This window comes from Protopterus annectens, chromosome 14.part0 (assembly GCF_019279795.1).
Source record: "Protopterus annectens isolate FY-2018-M chromosome 14.part0, PAN1.0, whole genome shotgun sequence".
NCBI lineage: Eukaryota > Metazoa > Chordata > Ceratodontiformes > Protopteridae > Protopterus > Protopterus annectens.
In genome coordinates, this window is record NC_056748.1 from 106,541,415 (window position 1) to 106,565,150 (window position 23,736).

The following is a 23,736-nucleotide window of genomic DNA, read 5'->3' on the forward strand; positions in this document are numbered from 1 at the left end:
TGTTAACATCCACATTGTCAGGCTTGGTCCACATGTCTTGCACTAAGAGGTTCTGTGTATACCTCTGGACTGTCCAGAGTGTGCCAGACTGTCCACATATATTGGCCAAGATCTCTGCTGTAGTCCACAGGCTAGAAGTGGTACTGTCCTATGCTGTCCTTAGGATGTCTGTCAGTAGCCAATGGTGCACATGATAAAACCAGATGTGACCACCCACACACACCATGTCAGCACTGCCTTAAGGTATCTGGATATACATTACCATACAATCCACCTTTGGTAAATGCAGGCCTACTGCTTCCTGCCATACAGACTGTTCTGTCTGTCAGTGTGCTTGTGATGGTGCCAGTTATGTCTTGTTATGTAACAGTTACATCCCATTGTGTCAACTGAGTTCTTTACCCCCTGGGGACTGTGTACAAAGTGTAGATAGAAGCTGCTGAACTATACATCTGCATTACTTACTGTTGATTGTTTGGTATCCTGTGGCCCAGTCTGTCTTTACTATTGTACTACTTGAAGGCCTCGTCCTGGACAGCAACATTTGTAAACCTTTCCGGACTACTGTATTAGTATAACTGTTTCACAATTGCATTACTCTGTTTATATGGATGTCAGTGTCTAAACAGCTATGAGACATGGCATATACAGATTTAAAAGTACACAAATAAAGCTTTCCTATTTATGCAAACCTGTGTGTGGTTTTATATCCTTTGACCGCTCTGTGGGTATATGTTGCAGGCAACGATCGTCATTTGTATGGGTGGCTCATACAGTGTCCAGTTGTTAAGGTGGTAACTGTAGGCATAGTGGCTGTCCCATATTGTGTGTCTCTTCTACATATGTATGTTACAGGTTCCTATTACATGAACAAACTTTTCAAAGTTTGAATGTCATATGGTCGATACCATATCATCGAACTTTGAAAAGTTCAATGGTTAAATGTAACTGCGCCGTACAGTGCAGAATGGGAGAATTTCCTTTTTCTGCACTGAAGTGTGATCTCAGAGTTAGCATATTTAAGTAGGGGGGTGTGGGAGGTGCAGGGGGGCTTGCCCCCCTGCTCGGAGAGTTAAGGTAAATTTTAATTAATTTTTTATGTTTTATTATATATTCAAAATTTAGGGTGGCCACGGTGGTGCAGTGGTTAGCATTGTCACCTCACAACAAGAGGTTGTTCAGTTCAATCCTCAGCTGGGGTGTCTTCTGTGCAGAGTCTGCATGTCCTCCCTGTGGTCACGTGGGTTTCCTCCGGCTGCTCCGGCTTCCTCCCACATCCCAAAGACATGCTGCAGGTGGATTGGACACTCTAAATTGGCCCTAGGTATGAGTGCGTGTGTGTGTGTGTGTGTGTGTGTGTGCCTTCTGTGGAAGGTTGGGTGCTGGGCTGGCAACTCGACACTGTAAAACTTCACTGCCAATCATGAGTGGACAGGTGATCCACTGTGGTGACCCCTAACTGGGAAAAGCCAGAAGAAGAAGATTATATATTCAAAATTTCAAACTTCGATCATATGTTGTCGAACATATGGGATTCTAAGTTTTGAAACTTTGAATATATAATATAGACTAATATCTTACTATACATATCTCTGCGTGTGTATGTGTATTTATATATATATATATATATATATATATATATATATATATATATATATATATAAGACTGTACTGCATGATATCAACAGTTGGTAGTGTATTGCAGGGCAGATGTATTTGGCTGTGGGAGGGTATACCAATTGTACAAGACGTATGTTGATTGGGGCCTCTCAACCCCATTAACGGTGCAAGTGGACATATATGTTTTTAGGTTCCCATTGTTATCTACAGATGTATGTCCATATATACCTATATAGATGTATATATCTGCTTACATATATATAACTTGCTGTATATATATATATATATATATATATATATATATTAGACATATACACACACACACACACACACATTTATCACACACACACACATGTTATCTGTTTAGATACACACACACACACATACCCACACACACACACACACACATCTACATGTTGGAATACATTCCCTGTACTGTTGAATGACTGGGCTGGATGATATGTTTGTATAAACATAAGGGTTATGTATAGCTGACATGGCTTAGTGGTAAATCACTTTGGCTATGCTGTGTAGGGTCCTGGGTTTGAGCCTTGCAGAGGCTGTTTATTTTGTTGCTGGGCAGAACAAGGGCAGTTGGATAAAGAGTGATTAAGGCACTTTTGAGCAGTTGTAAGCGAGTTTGCATGGGTTTGCTCGGCGGTAAGCACTGCTAATTTCCAGTTACTGTTTCTTATACTCAGTTAGCTTCTAAATTGCTTAACCTGTGTAGGCATTGCTTACCCCCACTCAAACAGGATTAAACTCACTTACTAGTGCTCAAATATGCTTACTACTGCTTATTGGTGCTTAAACCTGCTTACTAGTGCTTTATTCATTATGACACTGACACCTCACATATGCATTTCCTGCAGTACTGCAGTTCATAAATATATGTTATTTAGTGGGTTATGCAATGAAAATATTGGTCATAAAGTGCTTTGCCATGGAAAATGGTATGTGCTGCAGAGGGACTTGAACCAGGAATGCCTGTTCGTAAGGTGAATGCTCTGCCCACTACACTATTGCTATGCTGCTTCATTTGCATATATCTTCCTTGTTATCCTCTTCAGCCATTTAAGCTGCATTAACTGTAGCTAAGCGATGGGCACACCTCTACACCTATGGTTAGTTTTAATCGGATTTTTAAAAAAATAAAAACATGGTTTGTTCATTTTATTTGTATTTACTTGCTGTTGTACACCAGGGGGAATGTTCATGGGGATATGCAGAAACCTATGAGCAGTCTCGCTCATTTCTTAGCTCTTTCTGCTGTTCTTCATTACAGGGGCGTGTATATTCTGCGAACTCTTCTCTCAGACATGGCCTCTGCACTCTTACGTGCTCCGAGTAAGATTAGCAGCTCAGGTAGCGAGCCTCATTAATATGCATGGTGCACTGCCATCCTGCTCCTAAATGGCTGCCTCCATGCAGGACTAAGCTAGTCCTACATGGAAGAATAGTAAATCCGGGGGACTGTAATCATATACCTTTATAGTGCTGGTTAAAAATAAATCAAATAAAATTGTCTCATTTGAAATTGAAACTGTACAGTGATACATAGCTATGGGTTAACTCTTCAAGGAAAACTCTATTAACAATTAGGTCAAGCTGAAGAGTGAGCTGTAAGTATTTGGGATTGAGGACATATTATTAACATTACATTTCACTGAAGAAATACTTCTTGGGTGTTCCCACATTGAAATTACATTCATGAAACAAGACTTAATATGTGATAAGCTAAAATGAAATTTAGAAAAAAAAATATGAACAAAATGCCATCCATATTCTGATCTGAGATAATATTTTGGTACTATAAATCATGAATAGTAGTTTGGCATTAAGCCTGTATTCTTTGGGTGGAAATGTCATAAAAAATTAACTTAACTATAATGACTCTAACGAAGAGAAAAAAAAACAACAGCAATTTCAACATTGTTGTTGTAAATTCAAAAGGAAACTATGGCTTTGCATTGTTTGCTGTTTGCTTTATAAATCATTTTCAAAGTGTTTTGTAAAGGAATATATTTTACTTCCTTACATATTTTTATTTGTTTCAGTAACTGATCTATTCCTGTTTTACAATATTATGAAAGTCATGACTAGAACACAAACTATTTTACAGTCAATAAGTGAATGTTTTCAGACTAGCACTGGTCCTATATTGCTTAACTTCCAGTGTGATACTGTGCAAAATAATTGTGTAAATTCACATGGTTATGCATGGATTAAGTGATTATTGCAGAACTTAAGTGTTTAAATTATTCTGCAATCAGTGTCATGACACCAGTGAACAAATAGGCTGGAAACAAAAGAAAATCTAATTTTAATATATTGCACATCCTTTTATGAAACAGATTTTGTAGCTACAAAAGAGATATTGGAATTTAATGGCAAGCTGAGAATAGGATGCTGACTATGGTCACAAAAGCAACACACAGAATCATGGAAAATCAAAACTAGTATATTAATCAAGGGTCTATATCAGCATTTCAAAAATTTAATAGTTCGAATCACTAAATATCGAACTGAAATGATCAAACTATTAAATCTTCGAATGCCGATATAAAAACAAAACAAACAAAAAACCCCCTAAAGGGTGTAGGCGGGGGGGGTCAAGCCCCTGCACCCCCCACATCCCCGCTACTTAAATATACCAACTCCAAGACTGCACTACATTGTAGTAAATGGAAATCTCCCCTTACAGAGATTTCAGATTAACCGTTCGATGTTCTGCACTTTCGGCATTCTTGCATCGACAATATCGTATTCAATATTGTCGGCGTTCGAGATGCTGATAGGAACCCTTTATCTGACTACTATAATAAAGTCAGTCTGCATTTGTGAAACAAATTACATTTGTTTTGTCAAGCTAATCAAAAGTGTCTTCATTCTCTTATGGTTACCACCTCTGACGTTTTGCATTCAACATGTTATGGATATAGGAAAGGTATACCTAACCACATGTGGTTAAAACATTTTATTTATCATTCTGACACCCCTATTAACAATGGTTGGTTTTCCACTGTCAGTCTTCTGTAACTTCATGTCTTGTAATTTGAAATTTAGTCCTTCTGCCATTCAGAACAGCTGAAGAAAATCTCTTTTTCACTGATGGTTCTTTGTAGAATACACCAGAGGATATGATGTGAACATGATATTCCCTTCCCATCTGGTGTAAGAACAGAGCAGCTCTAACTATATAATTTGAAAATTGTGTGGACCGCTAGCTGTCATACTGCAGAGCTATAAACAGTGATACACAGAACTTTCCTTGTAAATCTCAATGCATGTGAGTGTGTGAGTGTGTGTGTGTGTGTGTGTGTGTGTGTGTGTGTGTGTGTGTGTGTGTGTGTGTGTGTGTAATGAGCCCCTCACAAACACACACATATACACATTCAGAAATACTGCCACTTATCTATAAAAAAAAGTTTGTGCATTTGTGTGTGCATGTGTGTGTGTGTGTGTGTGTGTGTGTGTGTGTGTGTGTGTGTGTGTGTGTGTGTGTGTGTGTGTGTGTGTGAGGATCATAGTTAACAGAGGGACTATACATAAATAGGTAAAGATGACTGAATGAGGCCATAAGACAGAAAATATGGACAGTAGAACATATGGCCAGGATGTCATTTTTAGCTAACTTGAAAAACAGAATCCCATCTTCCACTCCTAGTTTAGTATGAAATCAAGCAGTGTTGCCACACCAAGTAAAAAGGTTCATTGTAAGTTTTATCTTCAGGCCCAAGAAACCCATAATTCAGCACTGTTATTTGTAAGTGTGTGTGTGTGTGTGTGTGTGTGTGTGTGTGTGTGTGTGTGTGTGTGTGTGTGTGTATGCATGTGTGAGATTCCTGTCAACTGTCCAAATTTTTGAAGAATGTCCAGATTTTTGCCTCACATTGTTGGTCTGTTCCTCATAAAATTTGTGATTTTCTTTGAGTTTCAGAATGTATATCCTTCAGAAAATGCATACTACAGAAAACCTGTCATTCTAGCAGCTTTTTGTGTTTATAAGTGCAAAATTTAAAAACTGACCTTATTTTGGGGCATGTGTCCCCCTATAATTTTAGATTTTGTCCAGATTTCTTACAGCAAAAGTTGAGAGATGTGTATTACATAGTGTTTTCTAATACACATAAGACGTTCTGCAAAACTATTGAACAACTGGACTGGTCATTTCATAACATTATCTCTTGTACAAAAATTGTTACCCATTTATGTAAAGTTTGCATCTCGCTATGTCAGAACCTTTTGGGCTCGGCATGTCAAGAATTGGGAAAATGCCTAACTTGACTCTGCTTGTGTGTCACCCCCCCAAACAAAAAAATAAAATAAATTAAATAAATAAAAATAAATAAAATAACATGGCTCTCAATACATTAGGGATAAATCTCAACAGAATCAGGGACAAATCTAGAAATAAGAGACATGGAGAGTTTTAAACTATTAGTACTATTAATCTGAGACACAGACACTGGCAGAAAAAATTTAATGTGAATTAATATACATTTTCTGAAGTAAAATTAGTCTATAAATCTAATTATTGCAATCACTAAGTTTAAGAGGTTGCCAGTTTTAGGAGGGATTAAGAGGGAAAGTTGAGAGGAATGTAAAACTGCACACTCCTAGAAATGCAGACCACTTCCCCTTTGCAGAGGTGTTACCATGAAAAGAAAACAATGTCAGCACTGCCCTTTGCAGACTCTATCGAGAAAATATACAGAAATAGTCTTTGAGGTTGATAACTTCCTTACCTCTGCAGCAGTGTTTTTGAACTGGGTCCTGGCACAAAATAATTCAATGCACTTTACACAAGCAACAAATGCAAACACAGTTTCTTTGATAACTCGGGTGCTGGTGACCACTGGTGTGTCACCCAAAATGTGATGGTGTGTCACCTTTGACCTGTATGTCATATGTTTGCCATCACTGCATTAACTTCTTGTGGTCCTGAGCTCTCCTCTCAGATAATACAGAACTTTTCCTGAGTGTGTGTCAACCATAATTTCATTATGTTGAAAATTTTGAATAAACTACGTCTATTAATCATCTTTCAACTTCTCTTTATACATTCGTGTAAATTCTTGCACATTGCTATATTCTACCAATTTCATCGTAAACATTATGTATTATTTTGACTCATACTCTAAGCAATGCCAAAAATCAGTAATGCCAATACACCAATGATTCACCGTTAATATCTGCATTCTCAACTCTTTCTCCAAACTCCAGGAATTTACCCAAATTTTTTACCTCTATAAAAACCTGACTAAAACACTCATGCCTGCTCCTTAACACTAACAAAACAAACAAAATTGATGCTCTTCACCCTAAAACAATTTAAGAGTCAAAAGCAATCTTTCCTAATTACATCTGCAAACAACACTAAAACAGAAATAATTACATACAATAAATCATAGTTATCACTGATGAAAATCTCAGGTTTGACTACCAAATCCTCAAAAACCTAATCACATCAATCAGAAACTGCTCTCTCTTTATAGAGCCAACAGATATCTTACAGGCACAGCATGACAAGCATTAGCATCAACCTGCTTACTCTAAGTCATTCTTCATGAATCACCTAGCCTAACTAATCTAAATACCACTCTTGAATCCAAACTAGCCTCTTGCTAAAATAAAGTTGCTAAATTTGCCACTAACTCAACAAATACACATAAATCCCACCACTATCAAGCCTTGAGACACAAATTCAAACAGAAAAAGGAGAAAACCACTTCAATAAAACCAATAGCCAAAACAAAAAGCAGCTTTGGCACACAACCAGATGAAAAGCCACAACCAGAAGGATAATTGATAGCTCTTTATTATACAATAATTAAGTGCTTTCATCTTGTAACATTCAGGACTTCTTCAGAATAAAATAATTAACTCAAGCCAGCGTATAAATACTCCATCCATATAAAACTCACCAAAAGTTCAAAACATTTAAAGAGAAATGCACTCAGTATAATGCAACTAACTCAGAATGTTCAAAATATGTTAATATAATTGAAAAATTACTTGAATTCTAGCATTTAATACTAAAAAAAACTTTAAGATGTTAATTAGACTATATAATATTGTTTATCTCATTTTAACATTTTAAAACTAAACACAGGACAGTTAAGCTCAAGACTTGCAAATCCAATATATAATTATCCTAAAATAAATAAATGATAAAAATATAAAAAATGATTAAAAATCAGAAATGGTGTACAGTTAACAATACAAACACAACCTAATGTGGTATAAAAATGTTCTATTGTGTTGGTGATTCCTAAATCCGGAGGTACTACACTAACTGAATCCTAAAATAACACTATTTGTCATATCCTAGTATGTTACCAAGTAGAATATGCAAAATGAGTTAATATCAAAGCTTTGATGCTCTACACTTTAAAATAGGTTTGATAGAATCATAATCATTTAATCCTGGACTAGTAAAAGCATTTAATTTAAACTGCCAGCATGTCTCCCTATAGCAAAGTCAATTATCCCGATCTCCCCCTATAGGGTCAATATTTACCTGTTCCAGAATACCGAAAGAAAATTCTGTATGTGTTGGTTGCAATAAAGAATGTTTGAACAATGCATTGTTAGGGTTCTTTGTCCTAATAATATGCATATTCTCATATATATGTTTACTTAGTGGTCTTTTGGTCTTTCCTACATAAAAACATGAACAACCCCTACACACAGCTAAGTAAATAATCTCTTTACTAAAATAGTTACCCCTTTTAAAATGGAACTGACTCCAGAAGCTGTTGCCTAAAATATTAACCTCTTTCTCATAAATGTACTTGCAATAAGAACATCTACCACATTTTTGGTACCACCAGTGTGCCTTACCCTTTCAGCGTTGAATCCCCCCTCAAAGATTTGCTTAAAATTTCTACCTATTTTTAAAAAACAATTTAGGATTCAAGCCCAATTTTCCAACTATTTCAGGATTAAATCTCAACATCTTCCAATTACTAGAAACTACATCCTTTACCAAGTTAGCAGCATAATTATATTCCGGTACCAATGCTCTATTAAAGTCTTCCTTTGACTTTGCCTACATATTAACCTTCTCCTTCAATTTATTGCCCAATAACAGCATACATTTTGGGTCTATATTATATATTCGAAGAGGCTTTTCTTTGAACATATAGCGATCAACCCCTAAAGACCGAACATTCATAAGCACGAATGACCATGTCCGTGAATTATTTCCTCGGGAAAAATTCACAGGGCTATACACAAAAAAGACAAACTTCAAAACCCCAATCAAGCTGTGCCCCCCCCACACCCCCCTAACTAAATATATGAACTTCGAGATTGCTCTATGTTGGGAAAAAGGGCAGTTCCCGATAACAGGCAACTGAATTTTTTCCAAAGGAAAAAATTCACTGATGTGGCCATTCACGCTTTAGAGAGTTTGCTCTTTAGGGATCAATCTTTATATGTTCGAAGAAAAGCCTCTTCGAACATATAAAATAGATCCTAAATTCTGACCCTCAACCCATAATAATCTCCTGTGACACTTCTGTAATCAAACTTTTTGGATAATCCCTCTCTACAAATAACTTAGATATAAATTTTATTTCATCCAAAAAATCATCAAAATTGGAGGTCATCCTTGCTACTTTGACCATCTGGCCATTACAATGCTTTTCTTCTGCTTAAAAGGGTGGGCACTATTGAATGGTAAATAAGAATTACTGTAAATCCTAGATCTAAGTTTTGCTTCAGCAATGTCAGTCCTTACATCCAGGTAGTCAATTCCTTTCCTATTATAAGCATACGTAAACTTTAAAAAAATTGTGATTTTGTTGAAATACTCAATAAACATCCCAATGGAGTTTTCAGGCCCTACCCAAATGACAAATATGTCATCCAAACCCTTGTGTATAATTTGACATATTTCCAAAAATCAGATCCAAATACATATTTAACTTCCCAGCTCAACAGAACCAAATTTGCATATAAAGGGGCACAAGCCACACCCATTGCAACCCCCTTAATCTGCTTGAAGGTTTCCCCCTCAAAATACATAAAATTGTTTTCCAACAACATCCTCATAAGCTCTACAAATAGGTTTAAATATTTTCTTTCAGGGACTCAACTGTATTTAAAACATCAAGAAAAAAAAATCTAACCCTTCTTCCATAGGAATAGATGACAACAAATCAGTAACATCTATGGTAAGAAACCATATCTTCTCCATAACCTAATCTGGAGTAAGATTACCTAAAAAGTCCCATGAGTCCTTTACTAAATGAGAGTACTTATTTGTCACAAATTTCAAAGATCAATCTAAAAAAACTGCTATCGGGTGTGTTTTTGAACCCCTATCTCCCACAGTCAGCCTGTATGGGGGATTGGTGGTACTTTTATGAATCTTGGGGATTCCAAAAAAAGATGGTGTCCTAGGTTTTTCAGCTTTTAGAAAATCATAAATTCTAGGGGTAATCATATTTTCCAATAAAAGGTCTTTTAACAAAAAATCAGTTTTTCGGTATGCAATGTTTATCTCATTCCTAGATACTGGGAGGTAGGTCTAGATATACTGTAACATCTGCGACATATGAGAAGAATAATCTATAGTATCCACTTACACCATACCCCCATCTTTATATGGTTTCATAATTCGCAACTCTGAATTGTGCAACAGTTCATCTAATACCTTACTTTCTTTTTTGGTCAGGTTATATTTTTTTGTGATATTTCTTATTATTATATTTTCCAAAAACTTGATCAGAAGCAGAAAACTCATAAAAATCTGACATACATGATGCTTCAAATACCTGTAGGAATGGGTGCAAATGTGGGTTATATAAACTCTTTTTCCCAGTTGAACCTTCCATGGGCATATTTGGTTCATCCAACAAGGCCAAATTCAATTTCCTAACAAAAAGCTTCATTTCAATCAAGGTGTCACAAATGTTAAATTTACCTGCAGACACAAACTTAAACCCTTTTTCAAAGATCGAAAAGTGTTCTTCTGTAACATCAATTTTACTCAAGTTAAATATTTAAAAACCATTGTAACTATGTCACCCCATCATTTTCTAAAACAACACCAATGTTTAGTTTTTCTCTTTGTCCTGGCCTGAATTTTCCCCTTCCTCTTGGATGTCAAAAAATCCATATCATTAATATCACTTCCTTCCCCCTCTACACCACCATGTGTTGTTTCTGTGAAGTCCAAACCAGATTTTGGGTTCAAGGGGTCTGGGTTATTCAGACCTAAAGGCTCCAAATCGGGTGCTGGAAATTTGCTGCTACTTTCTTTTGTTGGCAAATTTTCACCATAATTACAAACTTATGGACTCATATTTTTCAAATTCCTGACATATCCATTAAGTACCCTCCCCTTAAATAAATAAGCCTTATTTTCTCCATTTTGCTTAGTAGCCCTACATTTTTTTTTCTTACTCTTAATAATTTCTTCTGCTGTGGCGACCCCTAACGGGAACAGCCGAAAGAAGATGATGATGATGACTCTTAATAATTTCTTCACATTTCCTATCTGTTCTAACAAAAGCAAGCTCGTAAATGTCCCTGTGAAAATCAAAAAGCAAGTCAGCTTTGATTAGTGTGTTCAAGGCTTCAGCCTCAACCAATAAAAGGGCAACCTTCTTTTTGTTCTATTTAATCATTAATTTCATAATTTCAAAACCAAACCTATCAAAGATGTCATTTAATTCTTTAATCATTTCCAAATCATACAAAATAACATTAAGATGTTTGCTAATACGTAAACCTTGTAGCACAATCCACCTGTTTAGCCTTGAGACAACCTGACTGGCTCAAACTAAGCAATGTCCTAAAACATTCACAATTAGTATCTACATAGATACTACACATACTACTACATAGATACATTCACTACCCAGAAAAAAGTCCCACACTAAAAAAAAAAAACATCTTACTGTCTTATTCCCATTAAAGGGATCTCTGCTCTCCTGGTAAGTTCTTATTAAAAACAACTAAGTCTAGTAACTCTAACAGAGACTCACTTTACTTCTGCTATGTCTTAGAAATATAGATCACTATCTCAGAACACACCAAACTTGCTGACAAACTACCACACTTTAATAGTCTGCCTAAACCACATCTGAATAAATCCTGTCCATGTTCATGCTCAGCACCAGCCAGACTCTCCAGTATCCCAGCATTTCCTCCATCTTTCTTCCTTATCTTAACCTACTCCATTCCTAATCATAAAGACCTCTTTCTCTGTCACACTTCTCACTTTACCTAAGTCCTTTCTAATTTTGTATGTCCTCTATCATGGTTTAAACTCTAGCTATACTCTCAAATTGTCTGTACCTCCTGGCAGTGCTTGTCTAGATACACCCTATGCCATAAAAGCAAGTCTTTGAAATATTTCTGTGACATGACTAGCAAATACACTAATGCTACTGATAACATAATGTTAACTACCTGTAAACCTTCACATGTAGTAATGTAATAGACAATGCTGACAACTAATTATATCACTGTATATGTAGAATGTCACTGTAAATTGTACATGTATGTAAAGAATGTCACTGTAAATTATGCATGCAAGTAAAGATATTTATATATATATATATATATATATATGTATATATATATATATATATATATATATATATATATATATATATATATATATTTATATATATATATATATATATATATATGTATATATATATATATATATATATATATATATATATAGATCTACCTCAGTAGATGAAGTTAACATTAACATAAGATTGAAATGTATAATTTTGAGATGAGAACATCAAATACACAAAACAGTGAACAGTCACAAACCTGAAACATACATCGAAAAATCAGCTGCAGATGTTACAGAGAATTTTTTCTTGACCTTGTAGCTTTTGAATGGAGATCACGGTACAGTCAGGATTGGGAAATTTAACCTTTTTCCCACAGTAGTGCAATCTCAGAGTTGGTATATATATTTGCTGGGGCATGATGTGCATTGGGGGGGCTTGTCCCCTTGCAAAAGCATAAAATAAGTTTGTGAAGGTAAGTAGAATACCACTTAGTTTATTTTATACTGAAAGTTTTGCAAGTTGAGATGTGGTTCATGTATGGTGCAGACGTTCACGTACATTGCAGTATAGTTTAAAGGGACAGGTTTCTATTTGTGTTGAATGTTTACTTATAGATGTGAAAACATTATGTATTGAATGTGTGTGTTTCGATATACTTTTCTGGTTTGTGATCATTTACTGTTTTACCTTTTTGATATTCTTGTTTCAATATTATGCAATTCAATCTTATGTTAATTCGATCTGCTAAAGTAGATCCATATATATGTGTATACATATATATATATATATATATATATATATATATATATATATATATATTTATATATATATATATATATATATATATATATATATATATAGTTGGACTATCCCAGTCAACAAAGACAAATAAATAGGTAATCAAAATAAATAAACAAATTCTCTGTTTCAGGTTAGCCAAAAAGATGACGTCCTGGCCATACGTTCTGCTGTTCATATTTTCTGTCGTCTGGCCTCGGTCAATCATCCTTACCTATTTAGGTATGGCCAGTATTGACTAAAGCTATGACAATCATATCCTTCAGGTAAACAGCCTTCCTACTTGTGGAAGGTAACATTTTTCAGTGCTTGATATTGAGTATTCTTAGCAGGGTATGCTGGTTAGGAAAATAGATTTTGTCATAAAAGGTAATCCCAGCAAGGCTTTATCATAATGACTCCCTATTGGTGGGGGTGATGCCGCCCTCCAGGGTACATACCATTATCACATCATTGTATTGGTCACTCATTACCACCATTGTTTTCCTGGAATAGCCCTAATCAAATCTTGATCTGACCCTACAACTAAGTTTGCTTCTCATTTGAAATGCATGTTAGGTCATACCAAGTAGAATGTGCCGCTGTTCTGTGGCATCATTATCATTTAATTGGTATCAGCTTATCAGAAGAAGGAATAAATTCTGACCACTATGCCACAAAACAAAGGGTGATGAACCCACTCTGTGCTGAGAAACATGGGGCGGGGCTAGTCCTCCTCCATATAACAAGCCAACAAGGCTCTCTGAATGTGACAACAAACAAGTCCTATTCCTCCATTTTATCATTATAGATCCCCATTTTCTCTTTTTTATATATTACATACATACATGCATACATACATACAACTATTTCAAGCATGGGCATTAATTCCCTTCTAGCTTGCCAATATACCAAAACACTTGTTCCCCTAATATCTTAAAAATATCTAAACTAGTACTTGCTTTAATGTAATTTGATAGTCTGTTCCGTGCATCAGCTACTTTGTCATAAAACCAATTAGTACACTTCTCATTCCTATAGAATCTTCTACATAGGTTGTCTGATGACTGTCTAGTACTTTTTGATAATCCCAAACATTCCCAGAAGTAGTTGTTTCTAAATGCCCTGAATACCTGAATAAGATCTCCTCTTAGATATCTATAGGAGATACTCAACAAGTTCATATATTTTATTCTTTCATAATAAATTAAATTTTCACATTCATGGATGTCCTTGATATATTTCCGCTGTACTCTTTCCAGTTTACTCATGCTTGTTTTCTTACAGGGTTTCCATGTTGTTATTCCATACTCAAGTTTGGGTCTAATCTAACTAACAAACAATGACTTCATCATTTTTGATTTCCTAGACTTTATAAATATTTCTATACAACCTGTAGTTCCATAACTATCATTAACCAATTGGTTGATATGATTAGAAAAACTCATAGATGGATTTACCCATATACCCAAGTCCTTAAATGAGTCTACAGTTTCAATCACTGTGTGCTGTATTAAATATTCACCTTTCAATTTATGTCTCCCAAATCTCATATGCTTAGTTTTTTATGTATTTATCAGCATATTATTCTCCTGTGCCCAAATGGTCAATTTAGTCAAGTTATTTTGGAGACACACCTTATCTGTAACGCATGTAATCAGTTTACCCAATCTCAGGTTCTCTGCATATAGACTGTAGAACACCTCAGATGAAAAAGTTGTGTCTGAGAGAGAAAATCTAAACAAGTAAGGGCCTAGGACAGAGCCCTGTGGGACACCCTGACTGTAACCAAATATTTCATCTGTCCAGTTGCTGTATGATACTTGCCATGTCCTATCTGTAAGCCAAGCAGCTATCCGTGTTATCAAGAGTACATCAATACCTAGTTGTACTAATTTATTAATCAGTGTTTTGTGTATGATCCTGTCAAATGCTGAAATTAAATCTATATAAATTATATCACAGCACAATTTTTCATTCATAGCTGTTATTATATTGTTATAGAACATCATGTTACAGGTGGTAATAGATCTATTTTCAATATATGCATGCTGATATATGGTTTCAAGTCCCAACCTATTCAGTTCTGACAATAACTTATCCAATATAACCTTCTCCATTATTTAAGGGTTTGTATGACTCTGGGTTTGTCCTACTCCCCTTTCCCCTTAAAGAGAGGTTTAATAAGTGCATGTCTCCAATCTTGAGGAATCTCCCCATATTTATATGACCTAGTGAATAATAGATATAATGGTACCGTAAGTTCTTGCTGAAGTGTTCTGAGGTCAGTTTTACTAATTCTGTTTCCTCCCTGTGATTTGTTTGGATCCAGTTCTCTTCCTTAACAGATATTCTGCTTACATATTATTTAATGCTTTGTTTACATGTTCCCCAAAATGTCCTGCAACAAAAGTTTTTGTTGCAAGTAGAACAAATCCACTCTTGTATTTGACAAACATATCCTGACTGGTCTAAGCCATTCTGGTTTCCTCCACTCAAATTTTAGGTAAGATATAAGCATGAAACATATTGACCTGATTGTCTTTCACATATAAGAATTCACACAATGCATCAGTTTTTCTATACCTTAAAGATTGTTTGCATGCATCCACACTAACCTGTTAATAATTATAGAGAAGGTTAATGTCACAACAGGAATCTCCTTCTTAAATGGTACAATGTGTTTTAACAATTGTTTCAAGAGATCTCCATACACCCCCCAAATCAATAGCTTCAAAAATGCAAAATTAACAGATCCAATTTTCCTCATCTTTCCAGTATTTGTGTTAATAAAAGTCATTGCTGATGAGAAGTCATCTCCCCGTTTCCTCTCCTGGTTAACTTCTACTTCTTCTTCTTGTCTTCCCAATTGGAAGAAATTCTGCTTGCTTCTTTACCCAATACAGGAAGACAGTGCTGGAATTTGTAAGAAAAAGAGGAGTCAATAACATACCATAAAATGTCCATCATTTTGACGTTACACTTGACTGAATGAATGAATACCTGAAAAGAAGACTGCTTCAGTATCTGAAAATAAGGGGAAACAATCAATAACATTTCATACGGGGGGGAAAGATGTCCACACCCGTGAACATATATAGCAACTCCATGGTTTTATAAACATAAAGAAGGACAGATCTTTTAAAATGAAGGAATTACTGCTTGTGCACATGTAGAAACCACATCAGTAGTGATTTCTTGTAGATAGCAATTATCTGCATTTTGTATTTTGAGGACTTCATGCTCAGGAAATGTAATAACAGGCAACTGTATATATACCATGACTTCATTTAGAAAACACCTATTCTGCTGTTGTGTGCAATAACAAAACAGTTAATCTAAAACTCATGTAGCATGTAATTATTTTGCATAGTTGTGAAATCTTGTTACAGAAGTGAGGTTATACATTGCTTGCCAAAACTAATTTCAAGTATTATTATATTAGTAATTGCCACAAGTATCATTTTTTGTGTCTGAACTTTAGTTTTGTTTCTTTATTATATACCTGTCTTCTTATATGCTTCCTCTTTCTGATTTTTAATGAAATTTTAATAAAAGGCACCATAAAGTACTTCTTTTGATTGCAGTTTTTTTTGTTTTATTTCTTCATCTTTCTCAGTGGGAAATACAACTGAAAGTATAAAAAAAATAAAGTGATGTTTTTCATTGGTTAAATTTTTAATAGCAAAGATAAATATTGTGGAAGTCAATAGTACACAGATGGGGTTGTGGTATAATTTAAGTGTGTTATAGCTTATATATATATATATATATATATATATATATATATATATATATATATATATATATATATATATATATATATATATATATTTATATATATGTCACTACGCAATACCAAAATTCCACAATCCCAAGACTGTGAATACCGATGACCACAATCTTGAGATTGCAGAATCTTGAAAGTAGTGAATGAGGATTGTCATACAGTGCGGAACAGGAACTTTGCCATTCACTCCACTGTAGTGCAATCTTGGAGTTGGTATATTTAAGTTGCAGGGGGTGTGGGCGGACAAACATTAGAATAGTTTGCTTTATGTTTTACTTTTTTTTTTTTTTAGTTTGATATTCCGCAATCTCGAGATTCTGGTCCTCTGTTTTCAGAGTCTCGGGATATTGGAATTTCGGCATTATGTAGTGAACCTAGATATATATATATATATATATATATATATATATATATATATATATATATATATATATATATATATATATATATATATAGGTTTACTATTGAAACCTTGAAATGGCATAGGTCGTCTGGTCACAAGGTCGACCCGAAATCTTGAATCTGAAACAACAAAATTGCGGCCAGGTGGAAAGTGAAAACATCAACACCTATAGTTCGATAAATTTGACATAGCAGGAGGTGACATCAGTCATCCATGCTATGCAGCTTACTATACCATAACATTCCATAGTGAACAGTATATGTGTTTTATGACTTGGAAGGGGGGCAAGCACCCCTACACCCCCACACCCTCTGCAAATTATGGATACCAACTCTGAGATCACACTACAATGAGGAACTGATTAATTACCTGTTCCTCACTGAGCCATGATCTCCACTCTAAATTCTGAACTCAAATACTCGAACTACACTACCCATTCGATGTGGTGTAGTCAATGTATTTCAGTTTGCAAAACTGCCCATTGGAAAACTGCATTTTGACAGTGTCACTCTCTACTGAATGCAGTTTGCAATGGTGATTGTAAACCAATATATATATATATATATATATATATATATATATATATATCTATATGTACACACACACACACACACACACACACATATGTAAAAAAAAAAAAAAAAATACAGATCATTGCAGACTGCATAGTGCAGAGTCCACACTAATCGATGAATAATGGTACAGCACTTGCAACCAGGTCTGCTCACATAGCCATCCAGAAATCAACAAACACATTTTATTGGAATCATTCCTTTTGGACTAGAGTTTAGAGGGAAAAGGAAAAGAAACGAAATAAAAGAATAGCAAAGCCACTAACTGTGAGCAAACACATAATTCAATTCATGAACAATTCAAGAACCATTGCTTCGCTGATTTTTTTTCTTGATTCGCTGTTGAATTACAGCAATCTCAGGTACATGTTCTTGTCCAAGTCAAAAACCTCCACTGCTTTTCTAGAGGATGAGTACATGCCTAGAGGTACACTAACAGGTGGATTCAATAAAGCCTACATGGTTTTCACCATGTGCGTGTCACAGCATGAGGCGCACATGGACGCGGAAACGTTTAGATTCAGTAAGCACCTTGTACAAGCGAGTACCCCCACTCAAACACGGTAAACACTGTGACATGGTAATTGCAGCATAAGCAACAGAACTACATGCTAATTAACCAATCTAACATGTTGGAGCTTTTCAGCAAGCTATTAAGCAACTGTGGATAATCTGTGCTGTTTTTGCCACATGAATTCCAACATTTTTGGAATATAGCTATGGAAAGGAGTCTACACAGACAGAATAACAAGTAAAAGGTGTGAGATTTGTACAGAACTGACCTTATCATGTGACTGCAGGCACTCCCTCAGTATTTGTGTTTAATGGATGCCAACTGTGAATGCTTACATTAGGTGGGTGTGTCAGGTTAGACTTGCAAAGTGGTACATGTACATCTGTCAAGGTTGGAAATGCAAGTAAGCAACACACAAATCACAGGTTCTGTTTCAGTAGGATCCAGCCTACTCTTCATATGTTGGCAAGTTGTGTTTTCTCTGCCAATTTGTTATTATTTTATTATTTTTTAGCCATTGTTTGTGTGATCTGGCACTTTGCCCAATCATGGGAAATGAGGAATGTTGCTGCTACATGTGTCTAGTGGGGGTACATGTAAAAATGTGCATTTTACTCTGTTAGTGCTGTAATTATGTTTGAGTACAGTGCTTGTCATACAATCCTAAGATCACAATATGATGTTGTGACTTATGATGTGCACAACCTAGACTTTCAATAGCAGTATGGACACTTATGTTCTTAGGTAGGTATTAGGCTATCTGCCTGAGGGCATTTATAAGCCTAGCCAGAGTGTGTCAACTTTGCGGTCAGCATTCAGATCGGCTCTCTAAATGTATTCCCAGTGCTTGCATCACTGGGTTTTTGCATAGCATGACTGTTATCAATATATGATTAACATGGAACTCCACTCTTCACATGGACAGCATTGCAAACACACATTTTTGCATTTATTTGTATATCATGTGCCTTTGTCACCATTCAGTTGTGTGTGTTAGATCCTCCTCTACTATGTTATCACCATTGGTGGACTCAATGATTGCACACAATATGCAAGAATCATCAAACTTGGTAAGCCAAAGGCCATACACTTTAGCCCAAACTATCGAGACATACAGTTCAAACATTGAAGGGCCAAGCACAGATCCCTGGGGCTTGCCAATGGTGACAGCTCTATTGGTACAGGTAGATTCACCAGCTTTCATATGATGTGTTCTGTCAGCTAACCAATTGTTTACTCATCAACTGATGTAAGGTTTAATCCCCAGTTTGGGGGTTTCCTCAATGATATCTGTATGTGTGTAACTGTGTCAAAACCCTAGGCCAGATCGCAATAGGCAGTATGCACTGTTTTACCTTCCTCCAGGCCTATCATACAGAATCCATGTGCTGTGACAACATCACCAATCACCTATGGCATGACCCAGCACATACACCTTCCTGATATGGTTGCATACACAGTTCAACATACCCTCCACATAGTCTGCATTCCCATGCAAGGGTGTACATCAACATGCATCTACCTGAGTTGTGGGACAGCACGCATGGATAGGGACATCCTGATTCTCCTCAACTGTGATGTAGACCAACATTTCATCATGGACTTCTTCTACATGTACACTAGTAGTATTCCAGATGTGTGCAACAGACCTGTGTGAGTTGTTAGCTGTACAACAGGTCCATTACATTTGATAGATGTTCTCAAAGAAGTCATTGAGGGCATGCATGATGACAACAGTATGATTTTGTGGAACTTCAACAGGTCAAGGCATTTGACACAAAGCCACACTGAGGTATTCAATCAACATTGCCATATGTGGTCATGAAGAGCTATATCACCAAATAGGTAGACCAGTGTATGACATACATGACATCTCACTATGCTGAAATGTGTGATGTTACATATACCTCAGGTCCAGTGATCAGGACAGTACATCAGCGATGTCTGCTAGGCCTTTCCTGTCCATTAGTTAAGTGATGGACATTACAGATGACATGCAGATGCTGTGTCCAAACAGCTGCCTGAAGGACTACAGCTTGTGGGAAATCATTGACTCCATCTGTAATATTAGTATAATACAGACAGTATCAACAAACACCAGAGACTGCTGCCACAGCCATGACAACATCTGCATTTATGAGACACACAGAAGGATTTGTTGAATCAGGAAATAGACACACCACCTAAGTAAATGTGGACATCACACCCTATAATCAGACCAATAGGTATGTGACCTGTGTCCCGGGGTGGTAGATGGTAAGTGGTACATCCAACAGCATGTGGTCCCAGTGCTGACTACTCCATTGAATGTAACACAACTACTGGTTATGTGAAGGACATGCACATCAGAAGCCATAATAACTTCATGGTTCCCAGCCTTCATCACACCAATAACTGTGTGCAATGCACCTTTCTTCATGTACCTCCCTATACATCTTCCAGTGATGTGTAACGCAAGTGTGCCACCTTTGTCACAATGCACTGTCACACAACTTCTTGGCCATACCTAGGTATTCTTCTGGGGAATATACATGACTGTTTAATGGTGCAGAACAACAATAGGTTCATACGTTCATAGATTCATAGGGGTTTACTAGGCTAATGACCACAATTGCCTTTTGTAAGCCTAGCCATGCATCCAAAATCTCTGACAAGTTCTGATATCCTTGATAAGTGTAAGCAGGGACTGGGAGGTGAAACATTTACAAGCAGGGACTGGGAGGTGAAACATTTACAGGTTTGTCTGTATCCATTAGAGACATAGATGCCAAACCAGGGATAAATGTCCTGTTCCCCATCCAATTGTCCAAGTTGCACTTGAATTAGGTCAGGGAGGAAGTCTGATTTACATGGATGGCGACCCTGTTCCAGAGAGGCGGTAGTCTCTGTGATACATGCCTGTGTCTCCAGCAGGTACTATTTATATCACAGGCAGGGTTTAAGTCTTTAGAATGGGTAATTCTGGTCCTGTTTTTTTTTGTGAATATGCAGGAGGTCTATCAGAATGGGGTTTGACAATACTCTGTATATCAGGCATAGATGTCCCCTCAAAAGCTTGTAGGAGGCAGAAAACTGGGATAGGGCCTTGAGGCAGTCTGCACAGGACATTTTATTTATGCCCTGTATTCTTTTAGTGAGGAACCTTTGCAGACATTCCAGTTGTTTGATATTCCTGGTTAGGTGCATACCAAGGGGAGCATTGTACTCAATGATAGGTATGATGAATGCCAAATACAGTCGAACAATGACTTCCTTGGATTCAGATGCCATACCTTTGTTTATAAGTTGTGCAACATGGAATGATTTATTCAATACTGTAGACACATGATGGTCAAAGGGTAGATTACTATCTATGTGTTTCCCTAACTCCCTGACTACTGGGTCATCTGAAAGAGGTGTGTTGTCAATGTGATAATTACCAGGGGTGGATGATTTCCCAAAGGAAACTAATATGTATTTCTTGGCATTTAGTTTTAGTCCATGGCTCTGACACCAATTGATTACCTGTGTCAGCCATTACTGAAGAACGTTTGTGTCAGTGTAGGATTTAATGATAGCTCCTAATTTGCAATGAAGTCAACGCCAAAAAGGAGTGGCCCAAGGACTGATCCCCAAGGACTCCACTTGTGACTGGCCTTTTTGCAGATGTGGACTCCTCAATTTTAATTTCCTGGGTCCTGTCTGTGAGTCATTTGGCTATCCACCAGTTGACATATGGGTTTGTACCTAACCTCTTGAGTCTGTCAATAATGCCTGAGTGGGGTATTGTGTCAAATGCCTTGTTAATGTCAATGTTGGCAGTGTGAACCATTTTGTCCTCATCCATCACTTTGGTGACCTTCTCAAAGAACTTCACCAGGTTGTGTAGTCATTACCTGCCCTTGATGAAACCAAACTGGGTTGGGTCCAGGGTCTGGAGATTTACTATATCAATAGTGATCATTTCCATTATAATTTTTTCCATGGCTTTACATATAAGACTAGTGAGATTTATGGTACTGTAGTTTCCAGAGTCTGTAGATGTCCCACATTTGTGCAAAAGGATGACTGATGCAGCCCTCCATTCATGAGGCATGAAGCATGTTTGTGGGCTACATTTAAATAGCAATTCCAGAGGTCCTGATAGATCATGTTTCGTGCTATTTAGAAGGTATTCTGGGATATTGTCTGGGCCCATTGATGCAGTGTTCCTGATCTTAGAGAGTTGTTACACTAGATGCATGTGTGCTACCTGTTCAGCTTAAGCACACACTGCATACATAGGTGTTTAACAACATTAATGGCATGTATATCATTCATGAAAGTGTGGATTGTGCCATAGATATATACCATGCAGAGAAGGAAACTAGCCTATATTGCCCGTACTGTCACATACAGGTGTAGCAGTGTCCCTCCAAATACCTCCTGCAGATATTACAGTACCAGGACAGTGTGTGCGGTTGCCCTCATAGAGTGTGGTTGTGTCATAATAATTGTCAAGTAAGTGTGTGTGTGTGTGTGTGTGTGTGTGTGTGTGTGTGTGTGTGTGTGTGTGTGTTTGTGTGTGTGTGTGTGTGTGTGTGTGTGTGTGTGTGTGTGTGTGTGTGTGTGTGGCTGCAGGCTCATCTCATATCACTCCACATCACATATGTTATGTTAGAGGCATGGGATTAGTGGTAGTATTATTCTGATATTGCCCATGATTGTGGTTGGTTCTTGTAATGTTTGCCATGATCCTTTACCAGTGGCCACCTTGCTGGAGACCTCTGCTGACAGTACACTCTTATTCAGGTATATCAGTTTGCACAGATTCCCAATACACACCCTACTCCAATTGTATGTCAGATCCCCTACAGATGTCCTCTGCATTATTCATGTAAGGATGCTTATCTCACACAGACATCCTCCCCATTGTTAGTCACCTTGTGTGACAGTCACAGACAACACATTTTCACTGTACAGTTCGTACTATACCATATAGATATGTGCTTGGTGTTGCTGCTGCAACCATCTTTCACTGATATGCTTTCCTCTGCTCACCATGCAGGAGTTTCACCTGTACTCTTTCCCTGTGTTTATTCCTACAATTCATCTGTGTGTCCCTATTCAATACACACACTCCCCTGAGTGATCATTTTACATGGCAGTCACATGTCCTGTTACAAATCATTAACACAGCTTCAGTACGGTATGCCAGGAATGGGCTATCACAATACTCTGCACTGTAGGTACACTGTTCTGTACTGTGTTTGGACCATAAACTTCACATTCATACCTCTCAACTGTCCAGATATTCCCAGAATATTTGGATGTTTTCCTTATCAAATATGTGGTTTTCTGCCATATCACTGGGTTGATCTCTGGAATGACGTGACTCAATAATACATACATTTATGTGCATACCTCTAAACTGTCCTGATCTGTGCAAAATATGCAGTTTTTGTCACATATGTGTGATTTTTTTCCCTCATAACATTTTTTTTCCTGGCAAACCATTGGCATGTCCTTGCAGACTGCATTCAAAAGCTGAT